Source organism: Prinia subflava, chromosome 2 (genome assembly GCF_021018805.1).
Source record: "Prinia subflava isolate CZ2003 ecotype Zambia chromosome 2, Cam_Psub_1.2, whole genome shotgun sequence".
Lineage (NCBI taxonomy): Eukaryota > Metazoa > Chordata > Aves > Passeriformes > Cisticolidae > Prinia > Prinia subflava.
This window is the reverse complement of record NC_086248.1, coordinates 84,454,933-84,475,514: the sequence shown is the minus strand read 5'-3', so window position 1 is coordinate 84,475,514 and position 20,582 is coordinate 84,454,933. Positions and strand designations below refer to the sequence as shown.

General features: G+C 39.1%; 1 protein-coding gene across 2 annotated transcripts in view; it reads left to right on the top strand.

The window, feature by feature from the left end:
- The window catches only part of BABAM2 (BRISC and BRCA1 A complex member 2), a 162,803-nt gene that overhangs the window by 88,227 nt on the left and 53,994 nt on the right, over positions 1-20,582 (top strand). The window lies entirely within an intron of this gene.

The following is a 20,582-nucleotide window of genomic DNA, read 5'->3' as shown; positions in this document are numbered from 1 at the left end:
ATGTTGATGGTTAAGTATGTTTCAGGCCACCCCGGTATATCTGTCTAAATCATGAGCTAATGATGAATACACTGCATATTTTTCCCCTTTCAGCAATATCTTTAGAAAAATGTTAACCTCTTGATACCTAGCAGAATAGCAATACAAAGGAAGTCTTTGTCTTCCTAAAAGTATTGCATTTTCTCTCAGTGCCCTAAAAAGCGCCTGATTTTAGATGTGCGATGTAGAGCGATGCAGCAGAAAGACACTTGAGTGCTATTGGGATGTATCTGACATTCTGATGTATTTGTGGCTTTTGTCATTTATAGCTGATACAGTCATGTTAAAATCATGCCAGTAAACCCTGGAGTTCTGTGCCACATCTTGTCACATTATCTGTGTGTTGAAGTTGAGACACTTAACTCATCTAAGTCAATCCATCTTCCTGCATTTGTTACATTTTCATCACAGTATCTAGATACTGGTAATGTGTAATTACTGCGGTTGCATGTGAGCTGTTGCACCTCCCTTTATGCTACTAGCTACTTCTTATGTGCCATGAAAAAATGTATGGGTATGTTTCCTGTGTTTGTATAATTGTGCTTTAATAGGAAACATCCAGTTCTCTCTTGTTCTTTCCCAAAACCAATCTCTGCTGTGTTTAGCAGGGGCTGACAGTCTAGATATTTAACTTCCCAGTGTTTGGGAACTGAAGCAACAGTGTGTACTTCTTTATACTTTTTGCCAAAAGTACAAAAAGCCTCAAGAAGCCCTCAGGATTAGTTTAATGACTTGAGGCCATGGCATGTTACATTTGAATTGTGTTCTGCTTATAAAGGTCTTTCCTGCTGCTCACAGTAATTAGATCTACAGATCTACAAAAGCCATGTAAGCAAATTACCAGTGTATTTTTTCTGTGGAGCAGAGTTTGAGGTGTACCAAGTAGTTGTTGATGCCTCCCAACATAACATTCCCAAGAGCTCAACAAAACGTGAAAAATACCAAATGCCCACAATTATTTTGCTAATACTAAAATATGTTCGCTTTAGGAAGAAAGAGCAAACAGGAACAGCATTTTCCTGACATATGAAATAACATTTCAGGTTTGTAGAGCAATAAGAGGAAAAGGGCCTGTTTATGTAAAGTGAGTTATCTCCTGCTTTCCCAAGAGGTTTCATTGCTCTTATGCTCTGCCATATAAACATGCATTCCTGCCTTGCCCTTTCTAAAAATGATACATGCCCACAGATCTTGTCAGCAAATTTGAGTCCTAGAAATGTGAATATAGAGTTTTTGCTTTGAAGGGGTTTTGTAAAACACATTTGCTCTATTTTTTAAATGGATAGTAAGCATAATACTACTAAGACTGTGTGTGCTTTGTCATAGACTCTGGAAGAGAAATTTCCAATATCAGGGAATTGTTCACCTTTTATGGTTTGGGATGAAGATGTTAGTGCACTGCTTGGCTTGAAAAGGTTCACGTATTGCAGCAGCAGGTAGAAATGCAGTAGAGAAAAGTTGTGCATCATTCAAGTCAATAGTGGTGCTTTATTGACTTGTATGGTGTGATGTCTGGCTGCAAGAGTGTCAAGTACAGTTCTTACAATCAACCAACCAAGCCCACGTTTAGGGATGGGAAATACTTGTATTCATTTATAAAAATCTCGTCAATAACTATTCATAACAATACCTGGTTTGATTCTTTCATTAAAACATGCTAATTTGAAAAGTTCCTTTTGATACTATTTGTTCAAAACACATTAACAGCAACTTTCAATATTTCCTTAATTTGAAATCAGTCACTTAAAAAGCTTACATTCTATAGTTTTAAGAATTCTTCTTTTTGTTGCATTACATCAAACAGATGCCAATAACAGTCACTTTCAATTATTTCAAAATTAGATCAAGTTAAAATGAAACATGAGATATTTATGAGATATATTTGTTTCTAAAAAACTCCCATCTTTACTGTAGTATCATAGAAAACAGTTTCTGTACATTTCTGTAGGAAGTGGTAAGCTGAGAAACCACACAGACTGACCACACAACTTGAGAGATTGGTGCTTGTCAGCATCCGTGAGCGTGTCCCCAGCTCATCCTTCCCTTCCTCCCACCTCAGGGCAGGGGCCTTGTCCCAGGCTCCATCCTCTCCTGTGAACTGCTGTGCTTTGGGAAGAGGCTTATACAGCTGAGCTAGGTAGGCACAGCCATGGTCCAGGGCATGATAAGGACCTGCTGGGATATTTACCCTTATGTATCTGATGAATTTCCATGAGTTATTCATAGTGGCTCTAAACCTGTTGGTAGAAAGCATCTTGTTCAAAATTGCCTTTCTAGTGAAAGTATACTAGATACTTGTATGGGATGGAAATTTAATAAATAATAAAACTGCCCATCATATCTTTGTTTCCCATTTACTGAAAGTCGCCAGACTCTAAATCCGAAGAATCAGTGCAGGATTGAACAGCTGATTCCTGTATTAATGCTTAAAAGTTTGTGTCAGCATACTACACATGAATGTGGATCAGAAGGTTTGGCGATTTTTTCTTAAGAGAAAAAATTCAATGTATGTGATTTCTTTATTCCTTCATGAGTCATCCATGCTAAAGAACATAAAAATGGGTTCATCTTGGTTCACGTTTTAAGAAAAAACTATATTAGGCTAGAAACACAGTTGCTCAGTGAATGCTGTGTTCCCTGTGTTCACAGAAATAATCCTGCAATAAACACTGTTGTCCTGGAGGGCTTTTCTCTGATAAATACGCAGACGTGAATATGCTAAGAAAACCAGCTGTCAGTAGAAGTTGTTTTGCTTAAATGGATCAGGCTCCATGCTTTGGGGACTGAAATGGTAGTTTTTTACTGGTCTGGGAGCTGTGCCAGAGGGTTCTTCGTGACTGAGGGTGGTATGCAAAGTTCGGTGACTGCGTTTAACCTTCTCATACGGGCAGGGGAGAATAACAAGAACCTGATCTGAACTCTTAGGCTTTGAATGTTCCTGTATGTTTTTCACTGATCGAAGAGAAAATGAAACGTGTGTTTGCTTTCAGATGTTTCCTGTCTGTTACCTGTGCTTTCTACTGGGAGTTGGAAGAGGAAAACCATAGAATATTACCCATTTACAGCCGAGTACTCATTCTTGCTATGTTTGAGACACGGGAGAGCTGTGGAGGGCTTCACCTTTGAAGTTGGCATGCCATGCTGCCATGAGTAGAATCCTGCTGTTTCAGACAGATTATTGTTGTTGTTGTTCACAGTCCCTAAATGAATGGTTGTGCTTAGGCCTTTTTATGTGTCTGCTTTGTAGAAGTCAGAAGATCTTCAGTTTGGCATACTGAAATGTGCTTATTCATGTGAGTTGATGATTTCAGTAGAATCGATAGTAGTCATCCACAGCAGTCTATGGCTTCTTCAAATCCCAGAACATCTTTGCAGACGTGGGAAGCAGGAGGAAAGACTGTTGCTTTGCAGTGCTTCCTGTTCCATTAAGCTTTGTTTGGTCAGTGCCTGGCCAGTGCATCAGACATATTTACTGCCTGCTGTTGTGCCATCAGCCCCATCAGCCACGTCTTCAGAAACTGCAGCCAGTACCATAACCCGATTGCCAATCTAGCTCTTCTTGTGCCCAAAAAATAATCTGTTTTGCTGCTACCAGCTTTCGATGGCATGTTGACAGCTTCAGAAGAGATCAGGACAGACTGGGACTGGCAGTCAAAGCAGATTGACTTGTACTTCTATTCCAGGTATTCAACTGTACTGATTGTTCTCTTTTTTTTTTTTTCTTTTTTACTTTTTTTTTCCTCTGAAGCTGCTATAGAGCAATTAGTGGAAATAGTTGTAGGAGAGCTAAGATTATGTGTCCATCATCTAAATGGTGCTTTAATGCTGGATATGTTAATGCTGTCTTTAAATGGCACAGTTAGTGAGATTTTTAAGTCAGTTAAGAGACTAAGCAATTAGACTTATTTGTCGAGGTATGAAATACTTGAGGCAGTTCAGTGGGACCGATTTTGTTGCTAGGTAATGAGGCAACAGGTTCTCTGTATGAGATACGGGACAGTTTTTGGTCTGAGGTACCTTTTGTGGCAATCCAGAGCTCAATGTTGCCTCCAGTCTCAGAGCAAAACTTCGAGCTGAGTAGTGGGAAGGGTCTGTGTCTTCTGGAGATTTTGTCAGGCTCTGAGTGTCAGCCTGTATGTTTAAGGTTCTGTAATGTGATGGTGGAGGGAGTATTTTTACATGATATATCAAGCACCTTATCACTTAAAGTATCTTCTTGTATGGTTGAAATACACATAGAAAAATTTATTAGTAAAAGATCACAAAAGTAAATGAAAATGTGATTCAACACAGCCCTCCTCAACTCCCTCTGCATACTTCTGACTAGGGGAGAATGGTCTACAGAAATTTCACAGATTTTAAACCCATTTGATTCTTTTAGATCAAATCTCTCCATTAAGTTGTATTTTTTCATTTGTGCACATATAATTTATTTCAAGCTACCCTAATTAAACATCCAATTCTGTATCATGTTAATTGTCATGTGCTATGAGTATGCCACCTTTCATTGTAATAACCCATGTTTCAACACAGGCATATCTAAATATTGTTATAAAGCTGTACTCGACTAAAATATCTTCCTCGGGATTTTATTGGGATATCACTGCTTCTAGGCATGTTTATCCACCTACAAAGTGTGATAATGAAGGAAAAGGGGAACAAAGTAATGTTTTTTTGGGACATCAGACATTATCATTAATTAAGGTGTTCTTGATTCTTAACTGTTGTCTGTATGTTTAGACTTGTGTTTTTTACAGTGAGATTGTCGAAAGCACTTTTAATTAGTCAAAACTAATCCTGGCAACAGTATTAAAAGGTGCTGTCATCTTCATTACTAGCTAGATCAGTACTTAGTGTTTTTGAAATCTTCCTCTCTATCTGCAATAGGGGTTATTTTTTAAATTACTTTCTTAGATTGTGTTTATTTTGATCCTGAAAGTCAATTCAGTTTTACTAAAGTCTTACTTTTCTATACATCCAGACACTTCTGTCTTTTCTATTGCCTCAGTTGTTCTTAGAGTTTAGAGGGTTGGAAGGTATTTTTATTGCCATTCAGACATTCCTTGTGCAGTACTGAAGTGCCTTTCTTGGCTATTATCTTAAGACATTAGAGCACACAAAGCAGGTTTCATCTTCTTTTCCTGAAATGTTTTTTTAGGAGAAAGGGAGCCTGCTGAGTAGAATCAATCCATGTTGGTACTGAACTGTGTCTGTCACAGGTGACTGGATTTTTTTCATACCTAAGAATTAATAGGAATATTTGAGGGCATTTTATATGGGACCTTTTGTTCTAAAGAACTCTGGACCAGTGGTAGGGACAGTTTGAACTCCTTGAAATGTTTTCTGTAACATTAATTAGGCTGATGAAAGAAATTTGAAGCGGGTGTCATCTTTTTATTGTGCGGCATTTGGTATGGCAGTAATAGAGCAAGCAGGAGGGTCTGGTAACTGGGGTTAAATGTTAACTTAATTACTGACTAGGTGTTTCTTCAAAGCGCAATGGAAAAATCAGGTTCAGGTAAAATTTATATGTAGGGGAATTTGGGAGTTTTTCTGGGGCCAATTTGTTTTTCATTTCATTGACAGCATACCGGTGTTAAATTCTGCTTTAGAAAAAGCAACAGTTAGATATAAAGTTGCTGGGAAATCACAGTTGAAGCAGTAGTTTCTCTGTTGTTAAACAGACTTAATTCCAAAGACTGCTTCTTTGGAGTTAAATTGCTCTTGCAGAGGAAAAGTGCTTCAAAGTTACTGACAGCATCAAATTTTAAAATTACCTGACAAGTTTGAGGCTTCTGGTAATTTATCAGTAAATGTAATCATAGAATCATTTAGGTTGAAAAATACCTTTGAGAACATTACATTCAAATGTAAGCTCGACACTGCCATGTCCATGGTGTCCCTAAGTACCTTATCTTTTTAATACTTCTAGGGGTAGTAGCTACACCACTTCTCTGGGCAGTCTGTTCCAATGCTTGGCAGTCCTTTAGGTGAAGAAAATTTCCCTAATATCCAATCGAATCTTCCCCTGGTGTAACTTGAGGCCATTTCGTGTTGTTGTTGTTGTTCACTTGTTATTTGTGAGAAGAGGCTGACTCCCACCTGGCTGCATCCTGCTTTCAGGTAGTTGGAGAGCAAGGTAAGGTCCCTCCTGAGCTTCCTTCTCCCTAAGCTAAATCACTTCAGCTCCCTCAACTTCTCATAGGATTTGTGCTTCAGACCCTTCACCAGCTCCACTGCTCTTCTCTGGACACACTCCAGCACCTCAATGTCCTTCTTGTAGTGATTGACCCGGAACTGGACACAGCACTCGAGGTGTGGCCTCACCAGTGCTGCGTACAGAGGGACAATCACTGCCCTGCTTCTGCTGGCTATATATCTATTTCTGATATAGACCAGGATGTCATTGGCCTTCTTTACCACCTGGGCACACACTGGGTCGTGTTCAGCTGCTGTTGGCCAGCGTCCCCAATCTTTTTCCACTGGACAGCTTTCCGGATACAGTTCCCCAAGTCTCTAGTGTTCCAAGAGGTTGTTGTGACCCAAGTGCAAGACCCAGCACTTCACCCTATTGAACCTCGTACTGGCCTCAGCCCGTCAGTCTGGCCTGTCCAGATGCCCCTGCAGATCCTTCCTGCCCTCCAGCAGATCAGCACTCCCACCCAACTTGGTGTCATCTGCAAACTCAAACATGGGGCACTTGATCCCCTCATCCAGATCATCAGTAAAGATTTTAAACTGAACTGGCCCCAATTCTGAGCCCTGGGGAACCCCACTAGTGACCAGCCACCAGCTGAATTAACTCCATTCACCACCACTTTCTGGGCCTGGCCATCCAGCCAGTTTTTTACCCAGTGAGGAATGCACCTCTCCAAGCCATGGGCTGCAAGCACCTGCAGGAGAGTTTGGTAGGTAATGATGTCAAAAGCTTGTCAATGACAACATCTGCAGCCTTTTCCTCATGCACCAAACAGGTCACCCTGTCACAGAAGAAGACCAAGTTAGTCAAGCAGGACGACCTTTCATAAACCCATGCTGGTTGTGCCTGATCCCTGATTGTCCTGCACGTGCCATGTGGTGACATTTGATATAATCTGCTCTGTGACCTTCCCCAGCACAAGGCCTAGCAGGCCTGTAGCTGCCCAGATCCTCCTTCATACAGATGCTTGTTACATTTGGTGGTGTCTGGTCAGCTGGGACCTCCTTGCTTAGCCAGGACTGCGGGCAAAGGACGGAAAGCAGCAATAGCAGGTCATGGGAGGTTTCTCTTTCGGATCAGAGCTGAGATTTAGTTGTTCTACCGCATTCATTCTAACTGGGTAATAATTACCAAAACTGTCAAACAGTAGCTAAATGAGTTAATTAGAATCTTGGCAGAAAATGCAGTGGATATGGAAAGGCACATTTATTCAACAGTTACGAAAACTCAGATTTCCTAGAGTACACTTTGAACCCACTTTTGTTGCTGCGTGGGTATTTTTCCCAGTTCTTGATGTAAATGCAAACCCACCACTACAGAATGCGGTATCTTAACAAAGTATGCTTTCTTGAAGTTGATTTTTGCATATTTGGGATATGTGGTTTGCTTTCTGAATATGGTGATTAAATCATTTGTTTTCAGAGAACTTTATTCTGATTGTGATCTGCACATAAGTATTCTGTCTTCAGACTTTTTCTATTTTATTATTTAAAACAAATAACAAAAATTCAGCTACTTTTTAATGCTTGCTTCCAGATGGCCACATTCAGTTGGTGCAAATCTCTGACCACGGGAAAGTGAAAAGTTAAGGACTTTCAGATATAACCCCTGACAAGTGTGAAACACAGAATTTAGTTGTATGTGAAAGACCTCAGTTTTGATTATCTCTGTTGTCTTCTCCCTCTGGCCCCCATCCCCCCACTGGGGAGAGCTGGTAGTACTGCTAGGAGCCACATTCCTGTTACTGATATTCCAGGAGGGAATGTGGCAGTACAGGGAGCCTGAATTGAGGAGTATGGCAGAGGAATTGTGGAGTGTGGGGGATGTGATGGGCAGGAGAGAGAATATAAGGAGAGGGGCTCTTGGCCCCTGTTTATCACACTGCGTGATAAAGGATTGTAGTGCACTCTTTTCATTGCCATAAGGGCTGGTTCCCCTGCCAACTTGCTTTTTTCCCCATAAACTTCTTGACCCCACAGTACTGCTGGGTACCACCTCTCAGTTTCATTTGCTATCTGCCTTCCATCTTTCCTGCAAATAATCAGTGGCATTTTAAACTTGATGCCTTCTTGAAAGGAACATTAATACCTCCTTAATTATTCATTGTAGGAAGATGCCATTTTCCCAAAATAAATCATGGCTGATTTTTAAAATATGACTACAGAATTTCTGGGGGTTTCCTTTTCCCTAATTATTGTCAAGAATGTGATTCATTGTATTGCTTATTTTATTTAAAGCATATGAGACAGTCACAGGCCATCCTGCCACTTAACTATTATAAGCTGCTTGGCTGACATGAATGTTAGCTGAAACCCCATCTCCTTTTCAGCACTTGCATGCTGGACCTAGCTGGAGAAAATGTATAAAAGACATTATCAACAGTGAGACTTTTTTGTTGAATAGTCCTCTCCTAGCTAACAGATTCTCCTTCAAGAATGTTGTGAACTTCTCTCTTTTACTCTGAAGAGTCCCCTTAAAAAATCAGAGATTGGTTGAATTTTGAATCTGCACGGGCATCTTCTAACTATACTAAACTTCAGCTATGTTTAAATGAAAGTGCAGACTACAGGCAACAAATCATGTGGCCATTGTGTTAATGAATGGGACTCTTTTTATAGTGTGGAAAAACATACTTGTGTGTCAACAAAGAATATTACAGAATTTAAATGAGAGATCTCACGTGTGATATTTAGTATGTGCATGCAGTACGTGTCAAACAACCCATGGAGGAAAAAAAGTTAAATTTGGCAAGAGCTGAAAATTTGGATGATGAAAGTGTAGACTCTTTTTAGTTGAATTTTAAAACTAAATTCTTTGAGCTGGTTTCTGGTCAGGGGCCACTAAAAATACATGGAGAGGAAACTTCAGCTGTTTAACAATTTCAGTGGACAAGACTATGTTAGTACTGAAGTTGCAGACACCACAGTGCAGTGGAAAAACCTGTACAAATAGAGCGAAACAATTCTGCTTGCAGATATTTGCTGCTGAAGCCAATGAAAGGGCTGTGCTCTTCTGTGTGGTTTGGTGATGTCAAGCACTACTTGCTGGAGGCAGCTGCGCTACTGCAATGCTTTCCTGACCTTAAATAGCCTATATGCTGGGTAATGCAAGTGTTCAAATATAAATACAGGGCACATAAGGACAGAGGGAGGCCAGAAAAGCCATCGAGGCCCCTTCCCTCCTCTGAATTAGTCAGTGTCTTCCTCAGTATTCTTCTCTTCTGGTATTTGTCCAATATATTTACAAAACCGTTTAGACTAATTGTTCCCTTGTGTTGCCTCAGTACTGTTTATTCCATATGTTAAGTACTGCGTGCGAAGCAGTTCTGCTCTTCAGTGTGGCTGCTGCCTGCTTTCCTTTCCTTTCCTTTTCCTTTCTTCGAGGTCGCCTTTGATATCAACCCAAAGAGTTGTGCAACCTCTGTCTGTCCTGGGAGGTTGCGTGTGCCATAGCAGCAGCAGCCCCCTGCTCTTCCCTAGACCTCTCCAGGCAGGCAGGGCTTTCTGGGACATTCTGTGGAAGTAGTTCCTTCAGGACGTGTTTTTGGTCAACTTCCCAGATTTATTATTTTTCTTGTGCTCTGTAATGGGAAGACGGTTAGATGACACGTATGTGTAATTATGTAGTGATCTTCCTAATTTGTTCCATGGCTCAAACATTGTGTTTCTTTTGTGCCTGTAATGAATGTGTAACTTGCTTTCTACCTCCTCAAATCCTGTTGTTTTAAATTGGTACTCTTGTTTTTGTTCATTTACTTGTCACTTAGGTTTCTCATACTGGCTTCCATTGGTTTTTTGTTTCTTTACATTCCATCTCTATTTTCTGTTTTCTGTTTTGGCTGTTCGTTCTCAGTTCTGCACACATCTCTGAAAATTTGTTTCATTTTCAAGAAGTGAGGCTCTATTTTCTGCATGTCAGGTAGCAGTTTTTCCACAGTTGACATAGAAACTGCAAGGAGTTGAGTTGAATGATGAATGTCCATCTTGACAAAGCAAGTCTTGTTGAAAGTTTAGGCAACATTTGATCTATAAAAACCTAACAGCCCTTTTACTTGTGTGATACAGGAAATCACTTCACGTCCAGAACAATCATTTAGTGTTGTCTATGATTCCAGTGCCTTTGTTTTTCTTTATTTTAAAGCATTTTAGCATTAGTTTTTTAAACACTGCTTATTTCACTTTTCTTTTAACATTATTTCTCTTCACAATTAATTGTTTCCATTAATAAAAGGAGTGAAACCTTCAGGATTTTTGTGCAATAGTGAAAGCAAAAAAAATCCATTATATTGTATTTATCAAAGCCTAGATTACATATAATTGAAAAAACCTTTTTTCCCCTCTGTGACAGTATTCTATTTAGACTACATGTCTCAGCATTAAAAAGATGATATTTGCCACTACTATGAATTTCTTTACTTTCTAGTCATAGTATTGCGTTAAAATTTTGGAGGTCACATCAATTCATAAAATATATGAAGTTCCTTAACCCAGGATAGCTGGAGTGGTTTTGTGGAAAATTCTTTAGCAGTAAGTAAGTGGTAGTTCTCACATCAGAGTCACAGAGCTCTTTGTTGCAAAGGAATTCTGAATCATCTGGGCCAGCTTCCTGCTTGGCATGGGACTGCCACCAGCACTAGCTCAGGTTTTGTGTTGCAGAGTCTGTCCATGTCTTGAACACTTTTCAGTGGAGATCCTACAGGCTCCCTGAGGAGCCAGTCTGCTGCTCTGCCACCCTCTTTAGGTGAGGACCTCTTCTGAAAGTCCAGTCTGAGAATCCCAAGGCCTCAGTTGTCCCAGTCCTTGGAACATAAATGTCCCTTCAGACTGACGCTGTGCAGTTGGCTGTAGCAGTACTGCACAATGTCATTAGCAGTATGCCATGTATTGCAGTGTGGAAGCAAAGGCTTTTTTAGTTAGCCTCATCATGCTTCTCCAGCAGCATGGATTGGTGAGTTCTTAAGGACATACTGCTGTCTAGGATTTGTCCTGGCTGGAGGTCATGATGAGCTGGTAGAAAGTTAAATTCTTATCTCACTCCTGTCACAGTGAAGGGATAGCATGAGGAACAAGGGTATGAGTTTTCTGCATTCTGACAAGTACCACTCATGCATAGTCCTTTTGGACTAGTACAGGACATAAATTAGAGCAGTGCATGGGACCAAATATTGAAGAATTTGGGCCAGTATTATGGGTGGCGTTATGCCTTGCAACACCAAAGCACACAATACTGTGAAATTTCTTTTACTTTATTATTTTGGCTCTGTATACTGAAAGCTTCGAGTTGCCTTTTCAATACACAGATGCTAATTTGTATTTTTCATTCTTAATTTCATATTAACTATAGCAGAATTTTTTTAAAAGTAAATAAATACCCTGAAATAGAACACGAGTCACTAGCAGTGAATGATCCTGGCAATGCAACTGGCATTGCTGAGTACTTTCCACATACAACTGAGTACACTTGAAATGTTAGAAAAAATATACATTTATCCCCATTTTGTTTGTTATATTAATGCTGTGCAAGTCTAGCGTTCTATTTTTGTTCATCCACCAATCTGTTCAGCATATTTTGTTTAATAGTTTAATGGTAGAGACTATATGCAACCACCCATGTTACATCAGACTCTGCAACTGGAATGTTGTTTGCTTTTCACCAAGGCAACTCCCTGTTTTTGTTAATTAATATCTAACACGGTCCTACAGCTGAATCCCTTTAAAGTCAAGAATGTAGGGGTGTAGAGGGTTTATAAGCACACTGTGCTAGCAGCAGTGTCTTTTGTACAGGTGACCTGGTAAAGGACATGGTTTGGGGTGGCTTTTTTCATTTTTTATATGTGTGCATATTCTTTTATTCTTCCGCAGTTTTCTTGGACAGGTTATGTTTGTACTACACATACATACCCCTTTAACACATAGTTATTGTATTTATGAAGTTATTCTCTTAAGCCACAGAAGGAAACTGAGAAAATTTGTGGGAAAGTCTTCTGCACCACTCTCTCACCATTCTTTTGGGGACTAAAGGAGAACTCACGTTTCTGAGGTGGTCAAGTGGACAATGGTGATTCATGTCTAAAATGCATTTTATTTTTTTTATTTTTGACAACAAGCCATCCCTCACATGTCTCAATTACCACAGTACCAGAAAGGATTTTTTTTCGTTAAATGTTTAGGAGTATTTCCAGGCTTGATTTGAAATTATGTGAGGAATACAGTATACACAATTTCCTTAGTGCGGTTCTACTGATAAAATGTTTTACTGTCTTTTAATCTGAATATCTGTTTTTGCAAACTTTAATGTGTTTATCTTCTTGGTACCCTTCTGGGATAAAATAATACCAAATGCCATCAGGATGTGTGAATGTATCCATGTGTGTCAGAAAAACTTCATGATTGGTAAACTAGAAGCAAATAGAGACTCCCTCTGCTAATCTCAGTCTGTACCAGATAAATGTTGCTAGACTTAGAAATGTCTTCTTTCTTTTATAGTCAATTTTTTAATGCAAAATGTCTTCTCAGTTACCCTCCTCAATTACTGCCCTGCCTTAACTGTATAGGCTGTCTTGAGGCTGTCCACACTTAGATGCACTGATACAGATTCCTCTAGTATCTCCACTGGTGTTATTTGTGCTGTGTCCTCTAAAGAAATGGAAATTTAAAAATTCAGTATGTGCAGAAGTACTTTTTTTTCCACCGTGAAAAAGATATTTTTCACAATTTGGTATGTTTTTGAGCTTTGACCCCACCAGTATATCTCAGGAACCTAGTGATAAATAGATAATGCAGTTGGCAAGCTGATTAAAATTGCATCTTCAGGCAGGCAGAAAAGACCTTTTAATTTAATTCTGTCCTTAAAACCTGTAAAAATACTGGGTTCTATTTTAAGAACGAGTAGTAGGTAAATAGTGTTCCACCCAAAATCTGCCAACTACTGATTGTGTTTGTGTTCTCTTCTTTTTTTTTTTTTTTTTTTTTTTTTTTTTCTGAAGTTCTTTTGTTGTAGGAGGACATCTTGGCAGAGCTTCACATATGTGGTTAAGTGCTTGCTGAGCCACAAGCAAATAATACTGTACAGTTAAGCATTTCTTCCTGCACCACCAATTTCTATTCTCTTGGGCAACAGGGGTTCAAATCTGGGCAAAGATGACAGGCATAGACCTGTCTGATTGGATTAATAACTTAGAAACTGTTGTTAGCCACCATAGTAATATTTTGCAGTTGATCTTGTGGTAAGTTTCTCAACACAGATTTTGATTTTGTTATACCAGCAAATAAATAGGTGGATAACTCTTCAATCCTAAAGGACAAAAGGAGAATTGTTTCAGGTTTGGCAGATCCAAATTCTGCTAAAGGAGGTGAAAGAGGGTATGTGGAAGCCTGAAGGGCAGTGATGATTCAGAGATGACTTCCAGTGTATTGACTATGGGGGATTTGTTTTTAAATGCTCTATCATTTTTGCTTGTGTGGCATTTTCAGGCTCTCTAAGTGCCTTTGTTTGGAAATAAGAAATAATTAGTTTGAGGAAGTGTAAGTTTTCCAGTAAGTGTATTCATTCACACCTGGAATGGAGGTGGAAGTAGAATTAGTTTGCTTATCACTTGGATATTACAATAAAAGGTTTTTGGATAAATATATTTAATCATAAAATCAGTGCTCTACAGGGAAAGTCATGAGTTTTCTTACGTGTTACTAGGGGAATGACTTCAAATTTTTCCTTTATCATAACTTTTCAAAAAGTTCAGGTAGTATACAATGAGTAGTAGGATCTATATTTTGGACTGTGTCATGAAATTCAGTGCATGTGAAAAATCTATCTGCGACTTAAAATTTGCTTTTCTGTACATTTGTAGTTGTCTTAAAGTAACAAAAATAGCTAAGACTTTGGAATGTAAGGCTCTGTTACAGGAACCCATAGGGAGCTTTTGGGAAAGTAGTTCTGAAATTCAGGTGATGATGTTCAAGGAGTCTTGAACTCACTTCACAGTGAGGGTGTAGAACAGGTTGCCCAGGGAATTTGTGGATGCCCCATCCCTGGAAGTGTTCATGGCCAGGTTGGATGGGGCTCTGAGCAACTCTGTCTAGTAGAAGGTGCCCCATGGCAGGGGTGTTGGAACTAGGGGATCTTTAAGCTCCCTTCCAGCCTATTTTATGATCCTGTGATATGCCTTACTTGTCATTTCTTACACTTGTAACATGGTATAAATTCAGTTCTTCTCAGAATGCTGCAGTAGGCCTTGATAAGTTCAGCTTCTAATTTTGTACATGCAATGTGAAATCTAAATCCTTAGGAAGGAAGAAGACAAATATCTTTCGGGAATAAATTTGGTCCTTTGAAGTTACTGCAGTGTCTGGGCAGTTTTGATGTGGTACCTGCTGAGGAGACTTGCACCTTGATTAGGATGCCAGTCACAATGACATAAAGTCAGAACTGTGGCTATTTAAAACTGGTTTATGTAGAAAATATGCAAATGAGCTGTTTGAAATAACTGTTAGAGAAGAAATATCTCTTTCATTTTTCTAGCTTCAGTACCATATGAAAAAGGGAAACCAGTATACAAAGTAATACAAGGAGGGGAAGTTTTGGGTTTGGGGGCTTTTTTCAACAAAACTAACTAAAGTTAAAAATTTAAAAAAGGACAAATCATAAACTATACCTTGTTTTTTAGTTAACAGAAATACTTTTCTGAAGTATAGTTCCTTTTCCCCAATTAGGAGCTTTTGCTCTTTTTTTCTCCAGGCCTTACTACTTTTAGAGTTGTCTGTGTTTCATCTCCCCTTTAGTGTGTACTCACATTGAGGGGAAGATGAAAATACCAGGTCCAAATCGTTCATTAGAATTGAGCAATTCTGAGGATTTCCTGGTAGATAGATAATAGAGTGCTGGATTTTCAAGGCAAAGTACAAAATTTTAAATGAAAAAAAAAAATTGTACCTTTGGGATTATGAAACATGTGCCCTGAGACTTGATAAATAATAGTTTATAGTCAGCTGTTCTCCAGGCTTCTGTTGCTTTTACGTGTACTGCATTTTTATTTCTTCCAGCAAAGTTAGAAAAATCAGGCCATGGACTTAAGTTCCAACCTTTCCCAGCATTTGGTTTGAAGAGCTACAATTAGTTACTTTTAGTCCTGGCCAGGTTTGCATCAATTGTCTTCAGGTTCTGCACTAATTAGATACTGAATAAATACATGGTTCCTTGAAGGCTAGATAGCCTTTTCCAAGTACTGACAACAATTTCAGATAGGTCACTTTCCAAAGTAGATCCCCTAAGAGAAAGCAATCTGGAGCAGGTGTTACTTACACAATCTGTAGGAGTGTAAGTTTGACATGTAAAGACCTGGGTGTCTTTTTTCCCAACTAATCATGGATTTTGAAGTCCCATACTTAGGCAATAAATTTGTGCATTTCAGATGCTATTTTTCATGTATTGTCACGTTGAAAGATGAAAATTAGATGTTTCCCAACCAATTTTGTCTTTCATGCTCTGAAATTATGTACGATGCCAATCATATTAGAAACTTATGGATGTGCTAAATCAGTTGGTAACAGTTGCATGTCACAGGTTTGGCAGTCTTGAAGAATAAAAAGTGGTGACTTAGTTACAAGGAACAATCTAGATATTAGTGTGTAGTACTTGAAAAGTTTGTGATGTATATAACCATGACCTCCAGCCTCTTCAGTAATACTGCTGCAATTGCTAATTTCTAACAAAGAAGCTGCTTTCAGGTAGTCAGGTCAGTCAGAGCAGAGATGCAAATCTTTTCTGTTTCCTTAATGTTTGAGAAGTGTGTCTTTGTGTAGCTCAGGTGCTAAAACAAGCAACACAGTTTTTCAGGAAATCTGCCTCTCATAAAAGGATGAGATAGTTCCATTCTTCTTGACCACTTCCACCTTTCAACATAGGTTTCCAATGTAATTACAAATCTGAAGTGTTTCAGATGGTGACACCCCCCCCTCCCCTTGCCTCTAGCTTGTATGATTCTCAAATAGTATTCACCCTTCAGATCTTTCTTTAGTGTAAACTTGAAGTGTCTTCTTTATTTCCCTTTGGTATTCTTTTTTTCCCCTAAACTTGTTTGTGCTTAAAAATACAACTTACATTCTTTCACAGGAGAAAATTTCTGGTAACTTACTGCTGGGACATTGGCAGTATCTTAGCAAGGTAGCATCAGTTCAGTGACCTTTTCCAGCGATATGGGGTGACAAGTTAGTAAGAAAGGGAAGGCTGGGGAATCTGTTAATGATTGATTGGTTTTTATCTGGTTTGGATGTAGCACAGAAATTGAATGATAGTTTGGAAATGGGTTGGCTGTCTTTTAATTCTTCATCAACAGACCTCCGGATGGATAATCTCTTCCGTGCTATAATTCTGACAAATCTTGTTTGAACTCCCAGTGAAACAGCCAAGGACTGATTTGACCATAGCTACTGAATTTATCTCCCATACTTAGACGGACGTCCCGTGGGCTTTTATCTTAAATTTGGAGGGCTCATATGAGATGGTTTTGTTGTTGCTGTCCTGTGGAATGCTGTTTCATGGACTGTGGATTTCAACACTGAGATGTGCTAATTTGCAAGACATGAAATAATTGGACATTGGACCATCTAGTTATACTTGCTAATACTTTTACCTCACTTCCCTACAGTAAAATGACCTCAAGTATCAAGTTGCATTATAACTCTCCCAAACACCAAACAAAGGGGAAGAACATTGTATCAAGTACAATGTTTGTCGTTGTCTTCCCTTTCTCTCTCCAAGCCTGCAAAAAAAAAAAGATTAAACAGAGGTAGCTGTATCTCATCACCCACATCTCTGCTCTATACTGCAGCGGCTCAAAAACAAAGAGCACACAAATAGAATCAAGCAGTAGCATTAGCTAATCACAAAATGTGTTCAGTAACAAAGGTAAGAGGCCTTTAATCAAAGCTCCAGCACAACCTGTAAGTGGATGTTCACTAGTGCATCCCTAAATCATAACCATATTTAGGGGATGGGATTTGCTTGTGTGGTGGTGCATCCTCCCCATACTCCTTTCCAGGAACAGCTTGTCCTCCTCCCTTGGCAACTTGCAGTTAGCCATTCCTGTACACAGGGATATCACTGTGTGCTGCAATTTGCTGGTGGTGTCTTTAGGCTAATTGTGTCCTTACTTGACTCCACCTACTCTGAGAAGTTTGACATACTCAGTTTCCCAAAGTAAATAGCATTTGGGGTTTGGTTGTTTTGTTCATACTGTTTCATCCCCACAGAGGAATGAAAGAGCCATTTTGTAATCTTAATTCTCAGTTTACTTCCTTCAATCTTCTCCTAAACATCATCACATTAAGTGTTAGTGTTTCAAGTTCTCTTTCAAGCACATGCCATCCAAATCGTGGTGGTATGTGAAATGTCATGTTAGGCAACTGTTGATATTGTCAGAGGGATTGTATGTTAAGCTGGGGTGGGGAAGGTAGCATAGCATGTTTTGCAGAGGTGTGCATTTTTAAAATCATCGTGATCCCTGGCAAATCACTTGTACTTGCAGAAGAGGACAAGGTCCCATATCTTCAGATGGGGTGTTTTTCCAGATATTTCACCCAACCTGAGTTCATGTCAGACAAGTCAGGTCATTGCTGTAGAGCTATTGAAGTTCTCAAAAGAGGATCTTTATTTATTTAAATTCTTTCGTTTCATTAAATCTAAAACTCTTTGAAAGTGTACCACATTTTACTGATCACAAAATTAGTTACTTTAAAACCTTCTCTGAGGGAAAAGAAAATGTAACCATTCTAAAGTTCTGCCTTTTTCTCCCCATTAGTTCAGGTTACTCTAACAACTACTTTTACTGCAATTTTAAGCGAACACCATCATTCAAATGATTAGTATCTATTTTAATCACATAATACTGTGACATCCTTTTAATTTTTTATGTAAATAGAGAGATACATGTTTGTGATTAAAATGTTACACTGTAAATTGCCTTGCAGTATTATCTAAATATGCCACCCCACTAGAAAATCACATGCATGTGCAAAATCCATTACAAAGTCCATAGAAACAGAGCTAGAACATACAATATTTTTGCGCTAAGAATTCTCCAGCCCTAGGCCATTTGTGGCTGAGGACATTTGATTCATATGTAACCCTGACTAAATTTTGCTTTCATGTACTCGTTCAGCCTACCCTTTGTATACATATTGCAACGGGGAATTTCATAGCTCCACTACATCTTGCATTAAGATGTACCTCCTTTTAGTTTTGAAACTAGCTCTTCCTGTTAGCTTGGTGTAAAGCTGGCCACTCCATTTGTATTGGAAGAGACAGCAACTAGTCAGTGCTTAGTCACATTTTGAACATCACTCATCATGTTATGGTAACCAGTCTTCTGTTCTCATTTTCTGGTTTCCAGACTGAGCTGTGCTGCAGACGAATTTCTACTTCTCTTCTCATAATCCTCATACTTCTTTTTGGTTTGACTTTTTATTTTGTGCTGAGTTGACATTTCAACTGAACTTTGATCGCATCGCCAAGAGCAGCTGAATGCTTGGTGCCCATTTTACATTTTTGGTTAGGATTGGTTTTTTCTGCGTGTATCACTTCATACTCATCTGTGTTAAATCTCCTCTTTCTTACTGTCATCCCATTCCTCTGCTTCAAAGCCCATTCATTACTCTTCATGGTTGGAGCTTGTTTTGGCTATCTTTAGTAACCTGTAATCCCTGAACTGCCACCTGACAGCTCACATGTTAGATCATTTACAAACATTTTAAACAGCACAAGTCACTAGTAAACCCTCCCGCTGACTTAACCCCACTGTTAGAGCTAATTATTGACTTAGGCTTCTTAGTGGCTCTTTCTAAGAGCTGCCATAGATGTGAGAGACAGGGCTACCTCTAACTGCGACGGCATCAGTACAGCTTTTACACAGTGCCTGTGCACACATACATGCTGGAAGGGGGGTTCTGAAATGAACCCATTTGCCTAAAACTTAGGGAAGCCCTCACAGGGAAAAAAAAACAACTTTCATCATGTCCTTTCCACAATCACCTCCTTTGACTTGGTTTTATCTGAGTGAAAAACCTTAGTTTTGCTCCGCTTAAAACCAGTGGTGATGTTTCTGCAGGTACAGGTGGCCCTTGGGCTATGGTTTGCCAACGTTAAATGGTCATTGACTTGTGATGTCCATCATCAGCACAACAGGGAACACAGGGCTTGAGATGACCTTCATTGACTCCAGCAAGGGATGATCAGTCTTTGAGCAGCCTTATGAGAAGCTAAAGGAAAGTTTAAAAAAGACTATGTAGAACTACATTCAGGGGTATCCTCTGCGCTCACCACATGGAAACAGTTTAAACTGCAGTGACTTGTGCTGGAGGGCTTTTGTCCTGCAAGAGCTAACCACCCTTGCGTAACAGGCAATTGTTTTACAGTCAATCGGTAGCAAATCAAATGGGGAGTAGCTTTTGCTAGAAAATCTTGATAAACAAAACCCACTGAGAGCAGGTTCCTGGTTGATTTTTTACCCCCTTTTTCAACATACAAGAACTGCTCAGAATTTTCTGAAAAGTCAAGTGGTGGAAAAAACAAGAGCAACGAGGACATGTACCCATAGGTCTTTCTTTGTACAATGTTTTTTATATGGCATCAGGGTTGGATAGTAGAAGAACTGGTTTCTGGAATTACGGGACCTTCCCTGACACATGCATTTTGCATTTGATTTTAAAATGCTAACTGGAGGAGATGGGCAGAGTACAAAAATATTTTCGAACTTAAGAAGTGGTGGTAAAGCTTCCATGTTTTCTGCTGTACCCAGTGAACATAGGCAAGTTTCCATCACCTTCTGGTATTTTGACCATTATTTTCCTTGTGTTGATTCATTCATCTTCTTTTCCTACCCACTAAGCAAGATTAGGAAACTTACTGTGAAACTACAAAAAATTTTAGAGCCTTTTCTCTAATACAAATTCCCAGCTTAAAAAAAAAAAAAAATCCAACTGGCTGATGGAATCTTTTAAATTTTTACCCTGTGGGTACTGTCCTAGAAGAGAGTCATAAATACACATGTCGAAAACTATAAAGATTAATAGATGGCTGCTCTGGACCTCTGAGGAAAAAAAAAGGTCATATCTCTAAACTTAGACTGAAAGGCCTTTGTCAGATGTTTTCAGTGGTATTAAGCAACTGCTGCTTTCCAGTAAAGCTGGGAGCTGGGAGAGCAAACAACCTTTGAAATTTGCTGCAATTGGAAATTGCTTCATGTTTTCCATTATAAATATTTTTCTTTTGTTTCTTTTATTTAAAAAAAATTTCAGTTGCAGGCTGAGGTTTTCCATATGAGATAGCTGTTTCAAATGAATCCTGTTTTAAA